This window comes from Seriola lalandi, unplaced genomic scaffold (assembly GCF_002814215.2).
Source record: "Seriola lalandi dorsalis isolate HSWRI2012SDOR001 ecotype SW California unplaced genomic scaffold, Sedor1 jcf7180002054431, whole genome shotgun sequence".
Taxonomy (NCBI): Eukaryota; Metazoa; Chordata; class Actinopteri; order Carangiformes; family Carangidae; genus Seriola; species Seriola lalandi.
In genome coordinates, this window is record NW_019524984.1 from 33,991 (window position 1) to 48,764 (window position 14,774).

At 44.9% G+C, this 14,774-nt stretch overlaps 1 protein-coding gene across 1 annotated transcript in view; it reads right to left on the reverse strand.

Moving 5' to 3' along the window:
- skib (SKI proto-oncogene b) overlaps nucleotides 1–14,774 on the reverse strand; it is a 30,545-nt gene that overhangs the window by 13,864 nt on the left and 1,907 nt on the right. The window lies entirely within an intron of this gene.

A 14,774-nucleotide genomic window follows, 5' to 3' on the forward strand; every position in this document is an offset into this window, starting at 1 on the left:
TTCTGCTCTCTCTGGCAGAGCAACAGTCAGACTCAAATGTTCGGGGGCCTCACAGCGCGAGTATGTGTATACAGTAATATTTGACAGAGATCAAATAGCATTTCACTTGTTTCCACTTGTTCAAGGAATTGTCTGTAAGGGAAATAGGGGATAAAACACCCACAACATCCGTTCCTAAGATCACACATTCCATCCTTAAACACTGGTTTTGTTTCCCTCCTCCGTTCATAGGAAAACATATCTGCTTACAGAAGTAATTAGGTGAGAGGGCTCAAGCCTTGCAGCTTCCATAAAATGAATACAAGCGCTCTAAAATGGAGGGCTGAAAGGGGCGGGTGGTGGACCGCAGCACCTCATGAATTCTGCAATTTGCCGTCTGTTTCTTGACTCTGAAAAATTCTTGGAAATGTCTTTTCCTGGATGATTTTATTGCACAAGAGCCTGTGTTTTTCTCCATGGCAACCACATAACAGTAGAGCCCAACTAAGCTCTGACTCAACAAACAGAACTCCACAAAATACCCATTTCAACGCCAGGGTTTTCCCCCCCCTCGCCCAGCTTTCCTGCAAACCCTGCCCGAGAAGGCTTTAAAACAGAGGCCGAATGATGGCGCTGACCGTGAATGAAGACACATGCTGGGATTAATCAGGACTCATGTGACATGCTACAGAAGATATGTGCAGGGAAATGGATTCGCCGGCCCCCGCTGAGCCTCAGGTGCTGCATGGGTTCAGGGTTTTTTTTTTTTGTTTTTTTTTCTGAGCCAGAGCCATGACAAGTTCAGTACAGTAGGACAGGCAGCAGCTGGGTACTGTTAACCTGAGGGAGCCTCGCTTAAAGCAACAGCAGGTTCAGAACAAATACACCGGACAGAGCATTACGTAAAAGTCTGTCTCTCTCTTGGTGGGCTGAGTTGGAAAGACGCAGGCGCTTTGTGGCCCTAATGTTGCCGCTAAACGGGAAGGCAGGCCAGGGATTAGTGTTGCAGGCAGGCACAGGCCTGAGAGGAGGGCATGATGTGTGTTACTATGTAATCTCCATGGCCTTTCCCCGGACAGCAAATCTCTGAGACCTGCAAGCTGCAAGCTGGATGCTGACAACATAACCTACAAGAGACTAATTACACAGAGTGCTGCCAAAAATGCAAACTAGCTTGTGCTACAAAAAAGATTAAAACTCGCTGTTAGCTGTTAACAACCTGCGAGTCTGTATTCACAAATCCATGTTTTCAGAAGTCACAGTTTTTTTTTTTTTAAATTCATGGCTGCCATTCACTGTGAAGACATAGTCATTGGAAGGAGACCGAAGGAGTCGATACCCTCCCACCACCTGTCCTTGAATCATACTCATCACTTAGCACGCCAGGAGAGGATTTAGTTCACTGCTTTCTCATTGGTGAACCGTCAACCTTCTTGTCTTGACTAGTTAAGGCCATTCCTAAGGAAACAGGACATGTCTGCTAAACTGTAACTTAAGACAACAGTGAGCTAGGCCGTAGTTTCAGCTGCTGTCGAGCAGCTGTATGGCTGTTAGCGTGTGTGGTTTCTCTCAGTCTTACAAGGCTTTCAGAGGCTTCACCCTTGCAAAAACACAGAATCAAACAAAATTATCCTTTATTTGTTGCATATAAGGTCATTGCAAAGGGGCATGGGAGGCTGCCAACTTTTCTCTTTGCCTCTCCTGCACTCCCCATCTACCTCGTAGTGAGCACAGAGGAGTATGCCACAGGGAGGGGAGGCCCTACACAGGAACTCAATAATAACTTTCAGCAGTCTAGCCAGGAGGCTGGAAGCCCAGACTGCGGCTGTTCCCTCCTGTCTTTGTCCCTCCCTCCGCACAGCCCCACGCTCCTCCCTTCAACCCCCCTCCTCCTGCTGGCCTGTGTCTGCTCCACAGGACTGATGCATTCTGCAGACAGGCCAGCGCTCTTAAAGAGACACAGGCCACATTTTTATCCCCTGAATCACTGCAGTGGACGGAACCACTAAAGCAAGAGCAGAGTCCCTCATTTCCAGCCTCTCAAACAAGGGCCAGTGTTTTATTTCACCCCTTTTTCTTAACACTTGAGATGCTGACATGATGCAAAATAGGAGCGAATAAACAGGCCAAAGTATGTTGAGAGGCTCTCAGTGAATCTGTGGCTGGAGTCTTTCACAGTGGCTGCCTTTGAAGGTGCCTTTGATGCTTTCTTCGAAGTTCGTCAAGTGCAATCAATGTCCTGGGCAACATAAGTATATTTAATACAATTGTCATGATAATTTTTGGTAACACTACAAGAAACCTAATAATAAAGACTTTGGAATGACAATCATACCACTGTGGGGTGCTGCTATATAAATTGCCTCCAGATTATACTGTGGCATTTGCCTCTGGGAAGCATAGAAGCTATGGCTGTGACTAGCAATTATTTCTATCATTGATTAATGATTGATTGTATTTTCAGTTCATCATTTGCTCTATAAAACACCAGAAAATAAGAAAATCTGTTGCAAGAGCCCAAACTAATGTCATTAAATACTTTGTTTTGTTTGACCAACAGTTCAAAATATATTATATCCTATATATTCAAATTCAACAAATTCTCACCTTTTTAGAGCCTAGAACCATCAAACATTTTGGTTTAAGATTAGTTGACCAAAATAGCCGTTGTTATATTTTCCATCAACTAGTTGTTGCAGCACTAATAGATACATAGCATAATTTTTAATTCTGCATTAATTCCTGTTGGGATTTATTTTTCAACAGTAACAAGGGAAAATGTGTAATTTAAAGAGAAAAATCAGATCTTCACCCCCCCCCTTTTTTTTTTGGTCTTAGTTTGTAAAATCTCTACCTTTCAGTTTCTATTCCCCCTGTTTTGTGAGCTGAACAGAGCACAAGCCTAAAACAGTGTGTGACTGAGCAGGGCCATGTTGAGCTCTATACCACAGCAAGGAAATGATTAAAAATTTAATAGAGTTGAGTGACACAGAAACCTACAAGGGCGTGCCTGCCAAACACGCTCATTCTTTTGCTGTCAGCACTTTTCTTCTCTTCATATACAAACTGTGTGAAGCGGCAGAGGGTCTGAAAACTGGCAAGAGAAAGAGGTCACTATAACTAATTTATATAATGAATACATTGACTCTTATTTTTTCTAATATAAGGGACCATATTGTAAACATCAAATATAGTTTCACAAGGTTGAAGTAGGTGTTTCAGAGCTCCATAACCTTCTATTACCTACATATCCTGAAAGGGCTAAAGGGTTAACACATCTCAGCTGCAGAATAACAAAAGATGAAATCTCTATGGGAGGTATCAGTGCCAGAGTCAGCAAAGCAGCATAGTCCTCTGCAATGATAACCCCATTCTGGAAAACCTATAAGGCTGAGCATCCAGCCTCAGATGGACCAGACAGCTCCAGCTCAGGCTCTTAAAAACTGGGGAAGAAATCTTCCAACAGAACATAACTGAGACTCTCAGGAGTGTCTTCATCCCTGAAATCTCCATGAGAATCTCGCTGGCTTCAAACTCCAGTATTTTCATGGCTTAACAATATTGTTATTCCCGCTTAAGTCAGATGTGCAAACAAAATAAAGCCACCACCTGACTGTAAGGCCGTCTCTGGACAAAAAGAGAGAGCCTGGAACTGTAGTCGTACAAAACAACTTACTGTTCGTTACACTGTGGTGTAGATGGTGCTTTGACAGAATGACACATAACCAAGCAACACCAAGCCATTGAATCACCAGTGTTTACGCAGCCACATAATTCTGCACCATCTGTAGGACTCAGGTCTGATCTTCTGCACAGCATAACAAGCTGACGGCAACACGACAACAAGAGGACACACACACAAACACACACACACTAAGCCACAGTCTTCTGAAACACTTTTAAAAATACAGCAAGCTCATTAAATCAAAAGCGAGATGTCTTGCCCAGAATATATCTTTATTCAGAGCAGCGATAACAGCTTCACGGTGACGTTCTCTCCTTTGCCCTCGAACTCTGAACCAACTGTCACCTCCTTCACCTTACAAGGCAGATGCAGGGTGAAAAAAAGGCAATGAACTTCTGACCTGTCATTCAGACTGCAGAGGAAGCTTTGCAACTCGGGGGCAACCAGAGTCCACCATCCACTCTGTCTCTCCTCCCCTCAGTGTCTCACCCTGCCATCCCATAAACCCCCACTAAAAACCTCCTGCTCCCCCTTTTATGGCTGCCAGATGGTGGGGAGGCCTCCTTGCCTCTGGACTTGCCTCTCCAGTCTAGTAAAACCAGTTGACCTCAGCAACATAAAAACTGCTATTTATGAAAAGGCTTGGAACAAAACACACAAACATCCTGCCACTGAAACAATCAAATGCCATCTCATCTCCCAAAGAGCCCTTTTACAAGATGAGAGCAGGACAGCAGAGACAGCAGTGGATGTGTACCCCTGCACTGGGGCCGTGTTGAAGTCCAGATGTAGCGACTACACCCAGGTACATTTTTTTTTTTTTTCTGTGTGAAGGGGTTTTATTTGCGTGCCTTGGGTGTGAGCGCAGGACTTTGGCAGCGTCTAAATTTCTCCCTGAGAAACGGAAAAGCAAAACAAACAGAGCCGTCTGCATTCAGGTCGAAGCTGAACCGCAGAACCACAGTCTGGCCTGCGGTTCACAACATTCTGTTCCAGCACTGACTTCACCTAAAACAAACACTCTCAAGACCCATCCACCTCAGCCAGAGGGAGAGGAATCTGAGGAAAAAGTTTAGATTTAAACTCCATTAACAAATTCCCTCTCTCACGCCGCTACTTCACTAAGCGACGTTTTTCGCCAAGTGCTGGGTGAAATCTTTTCACTCACTTGCCACTTGTGTAGGAGTTGTGCCCTTTGACGGCATGCTCGGACTGAGTCCAAGGTTTGAGAGCGTTCAGAGTTGGGCGGGAAAAGGGGTTAAAAGGCTAAAAATTGCCTTGTTATAAAAGACCAGTCCTATCAATGGCTTCCTTTTTTACTGCAAATCAATTAAAGTGATTATCTGCTCTTCCAATAACAACTTTCTTCCCCTTCTGCTCACCTCAGATGCCCCTCCTTTTTTTCCCCCTTCCTTTATTTGTTCTACCGGTTGGAATCTACCATTTATGTCCTGCAATTCAACCTGACCTCCAGGCAACCCCTGGCATGGCTACCTAAGCCATTAGGGTAGCTGTGACTGTGGGTTATTAGTGTGATAAAAGTTTACTGTTCCTCCAGCCACTCTGCACGGCTGCTGTTTAACGCATCTGAGGAACAAGTCTATGGGACCTTTCACACAACAGATTGGCCATGAGGACATTTGGTCAGTAGGCCAACACACGAATACACCTCGGGGCGAAATATTTAATCCAGACAAGTGACAAAAGCCGCAAAGACTACAAACAGAATGTGAGAGGCACTGAGCAAACCAGCCTACATCCACACAAGTCAGGATGATGAATCAAACTAGAGCATCCCCTGTGCGTTGGCTTTGTGAAAATATGTAGACAAGAGGGCTTAGGGGGGTGGTGGTTGTCTGTGCTATGTTTTCTCCTGTGCGGCAGAAGTTGTGGGCAGCCGAGCTAACTGCAGCCTCAGCACTTCTCTCCATATTCTCCAGTTTCAAGCCAAGAGAGAGAACAAAGGCAGAGAGCTAAGCTGCTGCAGAGGTAATGAGGACAGAGGCATGCTGCACAGGAGTGTGTGCCCTCAATAACGAGTGCTGCTGCAGTCTATGATGGAGTCCTGTTGGACAGCAGGAGTAAAAATCCATGCAGCCACTCTGCCTGTAGTCTGCCCACAGACAGCAGTATAACTGACTGACTGCAGCCCACCCCTTTTTACACTGCAGCTCTGTCTACCACAAAATGGAAACCACAGTGTGACTGGAATTTGCTTGGAGACACACTGAGATCCATGTAGAGAGACAGTAAAACTCCATTAAAAACTGTTTATTCCACTGAGATACTTAAGCAACAAAGTGGCAAAATGTTTTTAGCTGTTAAAGTCATTGCAAACAGAATTGCGGTTTCATTACATTACAGCAAAAAAAAAAGAAAAAAAAAAAGACTGCAAGGAATATTTCAATTCAAACTATGTAAGAAATAAAATGCTTCCATAAAAAGCAGTTAACGTGACATAAGTATTAATTCATATGAATGATGCTAATAAAGCACTGTCAAGAAATCAAGCAGAATGTGTCAGATGGTAGAGAGCTGAGTTTTCACAAACGACACACGCGCAGATTCCTCACAATGACAAACACTGCGAGCTGTGGTGTGAAGTATTTGAATGAAGAATGGCTCAGCGGGGCACAGAATTGAGGAAATCCACATCACTGCTAAAGGAGAATCCCAATTAAACTTGAGGACACACCCTTTATCAAGAGCATCTGCCAAAGTCTGTACCCGACTTTCCAGCTCCCCAGTTGGAAGCAATATTATGATGAAGAGGGAAAAAGCGTGTGAAGGGAAGAATTTTAAAGCAAAAATAAAACTTGGAACAGAGATAGAAAACTCTAAAAGCAGAAGCATGTCTTCCGGAGTTGGTATTTATTATACACTTAATATCTTTCTGTAAACCCAAACAACGCTTGGTCTTTTTTTTTTTTTTTTCTTTTTGCAGTTTCAAAGCATCATTAATGGCTGAGCTCCATCTTCTTATAGAAATATCTAAAACCACACATTACTGAAGAAACAACATGTAAGAAAAAATAACTAATTATAGTAGTTACAACAGAACGGGTAATGTAAGTATTCCACCATTATTTACCCCAAATGTCTTTAATTTTGAAGTTCGGAGGCATTCCACAGAAAGGCTGTTTTGGCAGCTCTTGGCTGTAAAGCTGTGTCAGTGCTGGTCCATGCCAGCCCCACCCCATTAAGGCCAAACCCTGCACATCATGTGTTTCCACTTTACCGATAGGGTGGAAATGACCTCAACGCAGTAAAAGATGACAGGGGTGCTAGCGCTGTTCACCAGATGTGAGCAGAAAGAGAGAGAAAGAGGAGGAGAAGGAGGAGGAAGGGGAAAGAAAACCATTCGCCTGAAGAATTTACTGCAAACCCCTGAGGAGCCCTGTGATTGAGGGTTCAAGTCAAGCTCCAGAGGTTCCTGGTGTATCTCAGCGGCACTCGGGGCGCACATACCCTTCTGGCCTGGCCAGACACAGAACTGCACGCACACACATATACAGTACATGCGGCCATGCGTGTGCGCACACACACATGCTTCCCAAAAAACCCCACTGTCATTCCACTGCACCTGCTAGCAACACAAAAGCCACTTCCTCCCACTGTGTCCGGCCAAGCCCCTTTATCCCATTTAGTGCAGCCTGCACCACAACAAAGGCAGAGAAATTAGGGAGCTGCGTTGATGATAGGGCGACTAATCTCTTTGGAGGGACTCATTATATCAGCAGGCTGTACAGTTCAGCAGCTGAAAGGGGTGAATTAAATATGGACATGCAGAGATGGGCGTCTTTGTGAAAATGAGTGCACCAACAATGTCCTGTTATTACCTCTGGAATAATTCATACATTCCATATGGAACAGATGCCCCAACCTGACCCTCATCTCTGCATTTGATTTAACACGTTCAACTGATACGAGGTCACAAGTGAATTGATTATCTCTAAAATATGTTTGTTTTGTGTTATAGCCATATTTTTGAGTTCAAAACTGTCATGTAATCTTTATATTTTTTCTAAGCCTCTCTTGAGTAAAGGGCTTCATCAGCTCATCAAAGGTCAAATGACCTTGCACTAAAACACATAGTCCTGTGCAACAGATTAAGGCTGTTGGCGCCAAAAGGAGAGGTGATTACTTTGTTTTTGATGATAATCTGAAAAGCAGCTTGACGTTTTTCAAGATGATGTGTGCACTAGCTCATCTCTTGACATCGGCCATATACTGCTTAAGACACAAGGCTTATAATAGTCCCCTCATTATAGGATAAAGGGAGGGCCTGCTCTATTTCAGGCCATGGCTGTCTGTGTCTGCGCTCGTCGACTGGCTGGAAATAAAGCCAGACGCTTGTCAACTCCACAAGCGCAGGGAGGCAGGTGGCCCTGCTGGGCAGCCGGCACAGCGAGCACAGTGCAGGGCAACCATGCAACTATTAGACACCTGCAAAAAGGCTGTGTGGGAAGGGGGAGGGGGGGTGAGGGAAGAGGTGTCCTCAGCATGTGAGCAACCGTGGCCCATCTGTACGCCTGTCTTTATAAATGTAGATCCTGCTGTATTGATACAAAGAGAAAGAGCAGGGTGGGGCAGGTGGCTAACTCTTTAGCGAGATGCGTTTGCAGAGATACAGTGCACTCTGCTTTTGAATGAAGGTAGTAAACAAGACTAACAAGGTCAAAGAGGGAAAAAGGTCCACCTGACCAGATGACTCTGTGGCAAAGAGTGACCATGACGGATCCTGGTGTGACTGTAATACTGAATAAATAACTTTCCCCCCCTCACTGCAACAGAGTCTGCTAGGACAGCTGTGCTGAATTCATTTGATACGGGTGCCTGCTGACAATGCTGCATTGCTCCATCTCTGCAAGAAAGCATGTCGAGCTGGTCTGAAGAGCACACAGGGGCTTGCAGCTTTTCACCAACACTGAATGATTGTTCTGCTATACGACCCAAAGCTCTGACCCCTGCGAAAACTAAGCTAGGAGAAATAAACGGTGCTGGGAGCTGGACAGTTCAGGGTGCTACGAGTACGTGCGGATTATCAGAGGCAACACGGTGCTCTTAGATCAGATTCTGAGATGCAGTGGCCTGGCAGCACAGCAGATACATGAGATGATAGGCGTAATAGCACACGGCAAAACAGGAGAGAGCTGAAAATGTGGATCCCACTCATTTGTTCATTTAGTGGGCTCTTGAAACAAGACAGGAGAATGAGATAGAGGCTGGTTATGAGGTCACCCTGGCAAAGTAGCACTACCTCTATCTATCTATCTATCTATCTATCTATCTATCTATCTATCTATCTATCTATCTATCTATCTATCTGTCTTTAATAGAAAAAAAAAGACTAAAGATACATGGCGAGTTTTCATCTCTTCAAAACGAGACAAGCAGCTCACACACCCCTGGAACAGCACAGTGATAAATGTGTGGCGTATGTAGGCCAGTCTGAATACAGACTGATACAGCATGTGCTCACTACAGTGGAGGTGGAGATCTAAGTATAATGCAGTGTGAGGGGGAGTGCAGTAGGAGATTTCAGTGGAGGAGAGGAGGAGAGCCTGTGTCTGTGTCTCTGTGTGTGTATGTGTGTGTGTATGTGTGTGTGTGTCCTACAGGGTCGAGGAGGTGTCAAATGGAGGAGGTGAGTGATGGTGGCGGGGCAGAGGAGGTGTCAGACAAGGAGGTCTCAGTGATGAAAAGGAGAGCTTTAAGCTAGTGTTGCTGTGTGCTGACCTGAGGGAGAAGTGTGCTTGTGTGTGTGTGTGTGTGTGTGATGCAGAGTGGAGGAGGAGGAGTTGGAGAAAGGAAAGCAGCAGCAGGAGGTGGAGGAGGAGAGACTCGTCGAGTCACAGCATGGAGGTCACAATGAAAGAGGATGGGCAGTGAATGGAGGAGGGTGAGGTCTCTGTACTGTAAGAGGTCTATGAACTGTGAGGCCTGTGCGTACGTGTGTGTGTGTGTGTGTGTGTGTATGTGTGTGTATGTGTATGTGTGTGTATGTGTGTGTATGTATGTGTGTGTGTGTGTGTGTGTGTGTTCTGGCGCGCTTCTTTGAGCCCACCAGCCAGAGAGCACGAAGTTCTTATTTAGCACAGGAAGAGCAGCTCTGCTTAGCAACCACAACCGCCCTCCAATCACAAGCGTACGGAGCAGCCTCCAACTGAGGACGAGTCCTTTCTGAGAGCGTGTGGAGTCTGACAGAGGCCTCGAAATGTTGAGATACACACCTGCCCACACGCATAAAACGTATACAAAACAAGTCTGTAATGAAAACAATTTCTCCGGGATTGAGCTCTGAGCTTTTCTGTCACCAGCAGACGAAGACAAAAGCACATTCACACCCCTGTGTGTCTCCTCTGTTTCGCCGTCTTCTCAACTCAGCAGAGAATTCAAAGTTAATCTAAACCATCCTAATCCTAAAATAAATTATGCATATCCCAAAGAGCAAGGGAGTCGTGTAAATCCCTAAAACATTCATTCTCCTTCTCCCGCAGCCACAGACAGCACTGTACAGCAACTTGGCACCACACCAGTTGCAAGTGAACCGATAGCGGCCACAATTGTGATCCGCTGGCCATCAAAACAGGACGCACGAACAAGATTTGGACCAAATGTGGTCTGAACACTGAGCAGTCTGTTTGGTTTAGCTGCGTGAGCTAATCCTCCTGATAGCTTTGGAGGTGGTCGGTGGGCGGATTGTAGGCGAGAGCAGCATGCCGATTTGTCATATGGCACCAGCAGGGCCTACTTCTGCTCTGGCTGGAGCTCCGTTACCACATCTCCAATGTGCTCCAACAGTTGTGTAGCTTAGAGCTGCAGGTGATTAAGGAGAGTCAGAGAGAAAATTTAAGGTAATGAATATTGCAGTTCTGCTTGTGTCTTTGGCCTCTGAAGTCTCATCAGAAAAACACTTTAATTGGTATGTGCAACTGATCTGTTGGTTTCTCCATGTAACATGTTACATACTCTCTGCAGTATTCATGCTCTAATTACTAAATTCCGGAGGGACTGGTTATAAATTGTGAAGATGCTTTGAGTGGGCCAGAGAAGGAGGAGAGAGTCCATGGCTGACAGTCAGTATATCTGTGTTCCTGAAGACGCTGTCCAGAGAAGATGACGGTTTTGATGTGCACTGTGGTCTCTGCATTCCAGGAGTTATGTAGGATTATCAGAGTTTAAACCCCCCTGACTGCAGCAGATTAGTAGCTCAGCCAGCAGCAGATGCAGACTCCAGGATTTCCTGTCTCTGCACCAGATGGACCTGACTCTTAATCACAGAGCTGGAAATCAGGAGGTGATCGAGGAGGAATTGATGATGATTGTGGAATAACACTAACCCAATACAGGCATCTGTTCTGCCACTAACGGACCGACTGACTGCCGGACTGGCTTGTTGACTGTAGTCACAGCCAGTGCTCATCTCCTCCCTCATCTCATCTTCACTGATCAACACTAATCATCCTCCTCCCTCACTCCATGAGTTACACAAGAAGTCTTTCACACATTAGCTCTGTGCTGTGTCATCGAGGTTTAGAGAAAAACGGAGCAAAAACACCGTCCACCTAAAATGATCAGAGGATAGAAACCAGGCAATACTTTATATTGGGATAACATTGATATTGCAATACATGAGAATATTGTTTGAGGTTTTTGTTATTAAATTTTCAGTTGAATGGCTACAGACATTGATATATTTTCTCCAAGTCAGACTTGCAAAATCATTACCCTCTTTTCAATCGCTACGGAAGACCCACTTTTGGAAAGTCTTTCTTATATTTACGTTTTTATATGTATATTTTTGTGTGTTTAATACAAGTACAGAACAAACAGAACAGAACAGGTTTGGTCAGAACCATCACGATAATAATAAGGATATTTTCTGATACCAATGTATATCACAATACGGAAAATGCATAATCATATATATAATGATCAAACTGATATTCAAAGCAATGAACCAGATTGGACTGTTATGTAAACAAACCTTCAATAGCTAATTTAGTTTGATTTTAATTAAGGTTGATTAAAGTCATTAACTTGGACAATAGAAATTTGAAGAAGGATCATATCATCGCTAAATGATTCTGCTGAAACAATAATAATAAAAAAAGCTACAATAATATTAAATTATCATCCAGCCCTGTCTCTATCAGACATGCAGACACCACTACAGGCTCCAATCTGTCTTTGAGCCAATGGAAGCCAGGAAACCAGTGACATGGCAAATTCAGAAGCGTGGATTTCCCACCCTGGGAGAGGCTGGAGGTTACAGACCTATCCACACAGCACCTAACCTAAACAAGGCACTAACAAAGAGAAATGGCTGCACTTCACAGCCTCTGAAAGCCTGGCACTCAAACAAAGAAGGCGGCAGGTCTTTAGTACACATCAGCCATGACAGAACCCCAGCTGACACCCTTTTAACATGGGGTCACCCTTGCCAGAATGAAGGCCACAACCCCTGGGAACTCCTGACACCCCCTTTGCCTTGACACGCCGTCCCTGCTTTGGCCACAAAGCTCTGTCCAGTAGTCACTGCGGAGATGAGGTGATGGACTTCTGGGTGAGGGGGGGAGGCTGCTGGTCAGTGGGGAGTTTGGTGCTGAGGGGGAGGTTTGGGACTCAGGTGACTGCTCTCAAAAGAGGGATATTTCCAAGTGAAATATAAGTGGGAGAAGGGGAATTGAAGCCAAGCTACAAACTACCAAAGACATGGATTTGCTGCACCTGGAGTGAGTCTTACTCCACGTTTATCTGGGTGATGTGAGTGGGTTGTGTCTTCGCTGGCTGGGTCAACACTGGGCAGACAGACCCATCAAGGACCAAAGAGATGCACCATGTCCGCTTTCAGGGCTTCCCAGAGGTCAGCAGACAGATGGGAATGGAAATGAGCTGGCAGTGAGCTCATTTTAATCTGGCTCGCACAGCTGATCCAGTCATTACACTCGCCTGTTTACATGCAAACACACTCATATACTTGCTGTACATAAAGACACCCACATACAAGTCCAGATTTACACGCAGCTACCTGAGAGACACAGAGGTAGGGAGATGTTTTTCATTCATTCATTCACTTTTAATAACAGCTAATAGTCAAAAACACACAACCCTTCATCCTTCGACACACACTTGATTGCTTTGCTCCAGGTTTGAGGCTAATTTCATCGAGTGAGGAGAACAATGGGATGAGAAATAGCATAAATTGGCCTCAGTTGAATGGCTTTAATATCCATTCCATTAAGGAGGGCCTAGAGAGCCCCCTTTTACTCTCTACTCAGTCAGATGACTGATCGCATTGCCCTCACTTCTTAGGGATTTTTTTTTTTTTTTTTTTTACAGTTAATGCTCAAGTATTTGACTTTGGCTTAAAAAAAAACAAGTTTTTGCAATTCCAATCCTCTTTCTTGAAGATTTTCATGCTAATCAGAAAGTTAACATTTGAATTATTACGCGCAAGGTTCAACACAATCGAGCAAGTCATTTGAATTCAAAATTCAGGTTTCCATAAAATTTCCATTTTTTGGCAGCGTGTCTGTTGTTACGATCGTCCAGGTTCTCAAATAAACAGCACTAAAATTAGTTTTTTTTATACGAAATGCAACTGCAGTTGAGTTTTTTTTTATCTGTCCACTGTATATCCCTACGTCCTTTATCAGACAGCCATCTGGCCATTGGACTGGACACAAGGGCATGTGATTGGATGGTGTGAAAAGAATGGGGGAAGGCTGGGTCAGTGTCTTTGGGGAAAGGTCAGGGGTCACGGCCCTTTGACAACACATGTCAAGGCCTGGCTCACACACCCTGCATCTTCTGAATGAGAGAGTCTGCAGCCTCCTCTCAGCAATCAGCCCTCATCTGCACATTAGGCAAAGGGCTAAATGACCAAATGCTGGATTTGATGCAAAACAGACACAATGGTTCGCTGGTCTCATTCCCTCCTCTGATCTGGCTTCTGCTTTTGTGAGGAGGCTGCTGCAGTTTTTCAAAAATGACCAGTGATGTTTCACATTCTACATTTGCAGATTTGCAATAAAAAATTGAATAAATCTAAATCACACTTCAGAAAACTCCACTACAAAACTACTCCACACACGCTCCATCAAAATTAATCTTCTCAGCATCTTCTTCAGGGCCCAGCTGTATCTGCATCAGCCACCAGGTACAATAGATGAGGTGGGAGTCTAGACATGATACAGGCAGAGGAGGTAACCTTCGAGGCTCCCACTTATTAATAAAACGCTCTGACATCAGAGGGAGGCTGAGGCAGACTGATAACATTGAGTTTTTGTTTCATGGGTAAGCTGAGCCAAGCGCGGTCTGCGAGCCCCCGTCCGGCCTTTCAGCAGCTTGGCCTGTCAGGCTGATGTATGGGAGAGCGCTGGTGTGCGGCTCCCCGAGGACCAGGCCTGTCTGCTAACTGGGACACGACTGACAGTGAACCACAGCAAACACGCACTGCCCCCTCCACCACGCTCCCTCCATGATGCTCAGGCCATGTGTATATCACACACTGAAAGACTGTCAGCGCAGGACTCACCATTTTGAGCAAATATATAACTCACAGGTGATACATCAAGACCTGCTGACTGCAGTTAGGAGGAAATTAACCGCAGGTGCAGTTTTTTTTCTTTTTTGCACAGGCAGTTATTTCTGGACTGTACAAAGATTTTGTCAGGAGTCTGTGTCCAAATCTTGAGGAAACATGATATAAATCAGCTGTGGATGATGCATTCAAGAGCTTAGCATTAATATTTCTTAACTGAAAACAAAAACACAGAAGATGCAATCAACATAACCTCATGTCTTCTGACACTGACAACCTTCCTCCAACAACATTTCTGGAGGATTATCTTTTTTTAAAGAGAGTACTGAGGTTTCCCTGTGAGACATCTCCTGGCTCCTGTTCATGCTGGAGCAGAGCAGCACCATGGTGATGCATACAGAGATGTCCACTCATTAGCAGAGTCCCACACAACAGCTGCTCTGTGACGTATGAACAGCCACCTCGTCTCCTGGCCCTTTGTCCATACTAAACATCTCTGACCCACAGAAGGAGCGTGGAAGTCCACACACACACATATCTTATCCTGACCAGCCCCCCCCC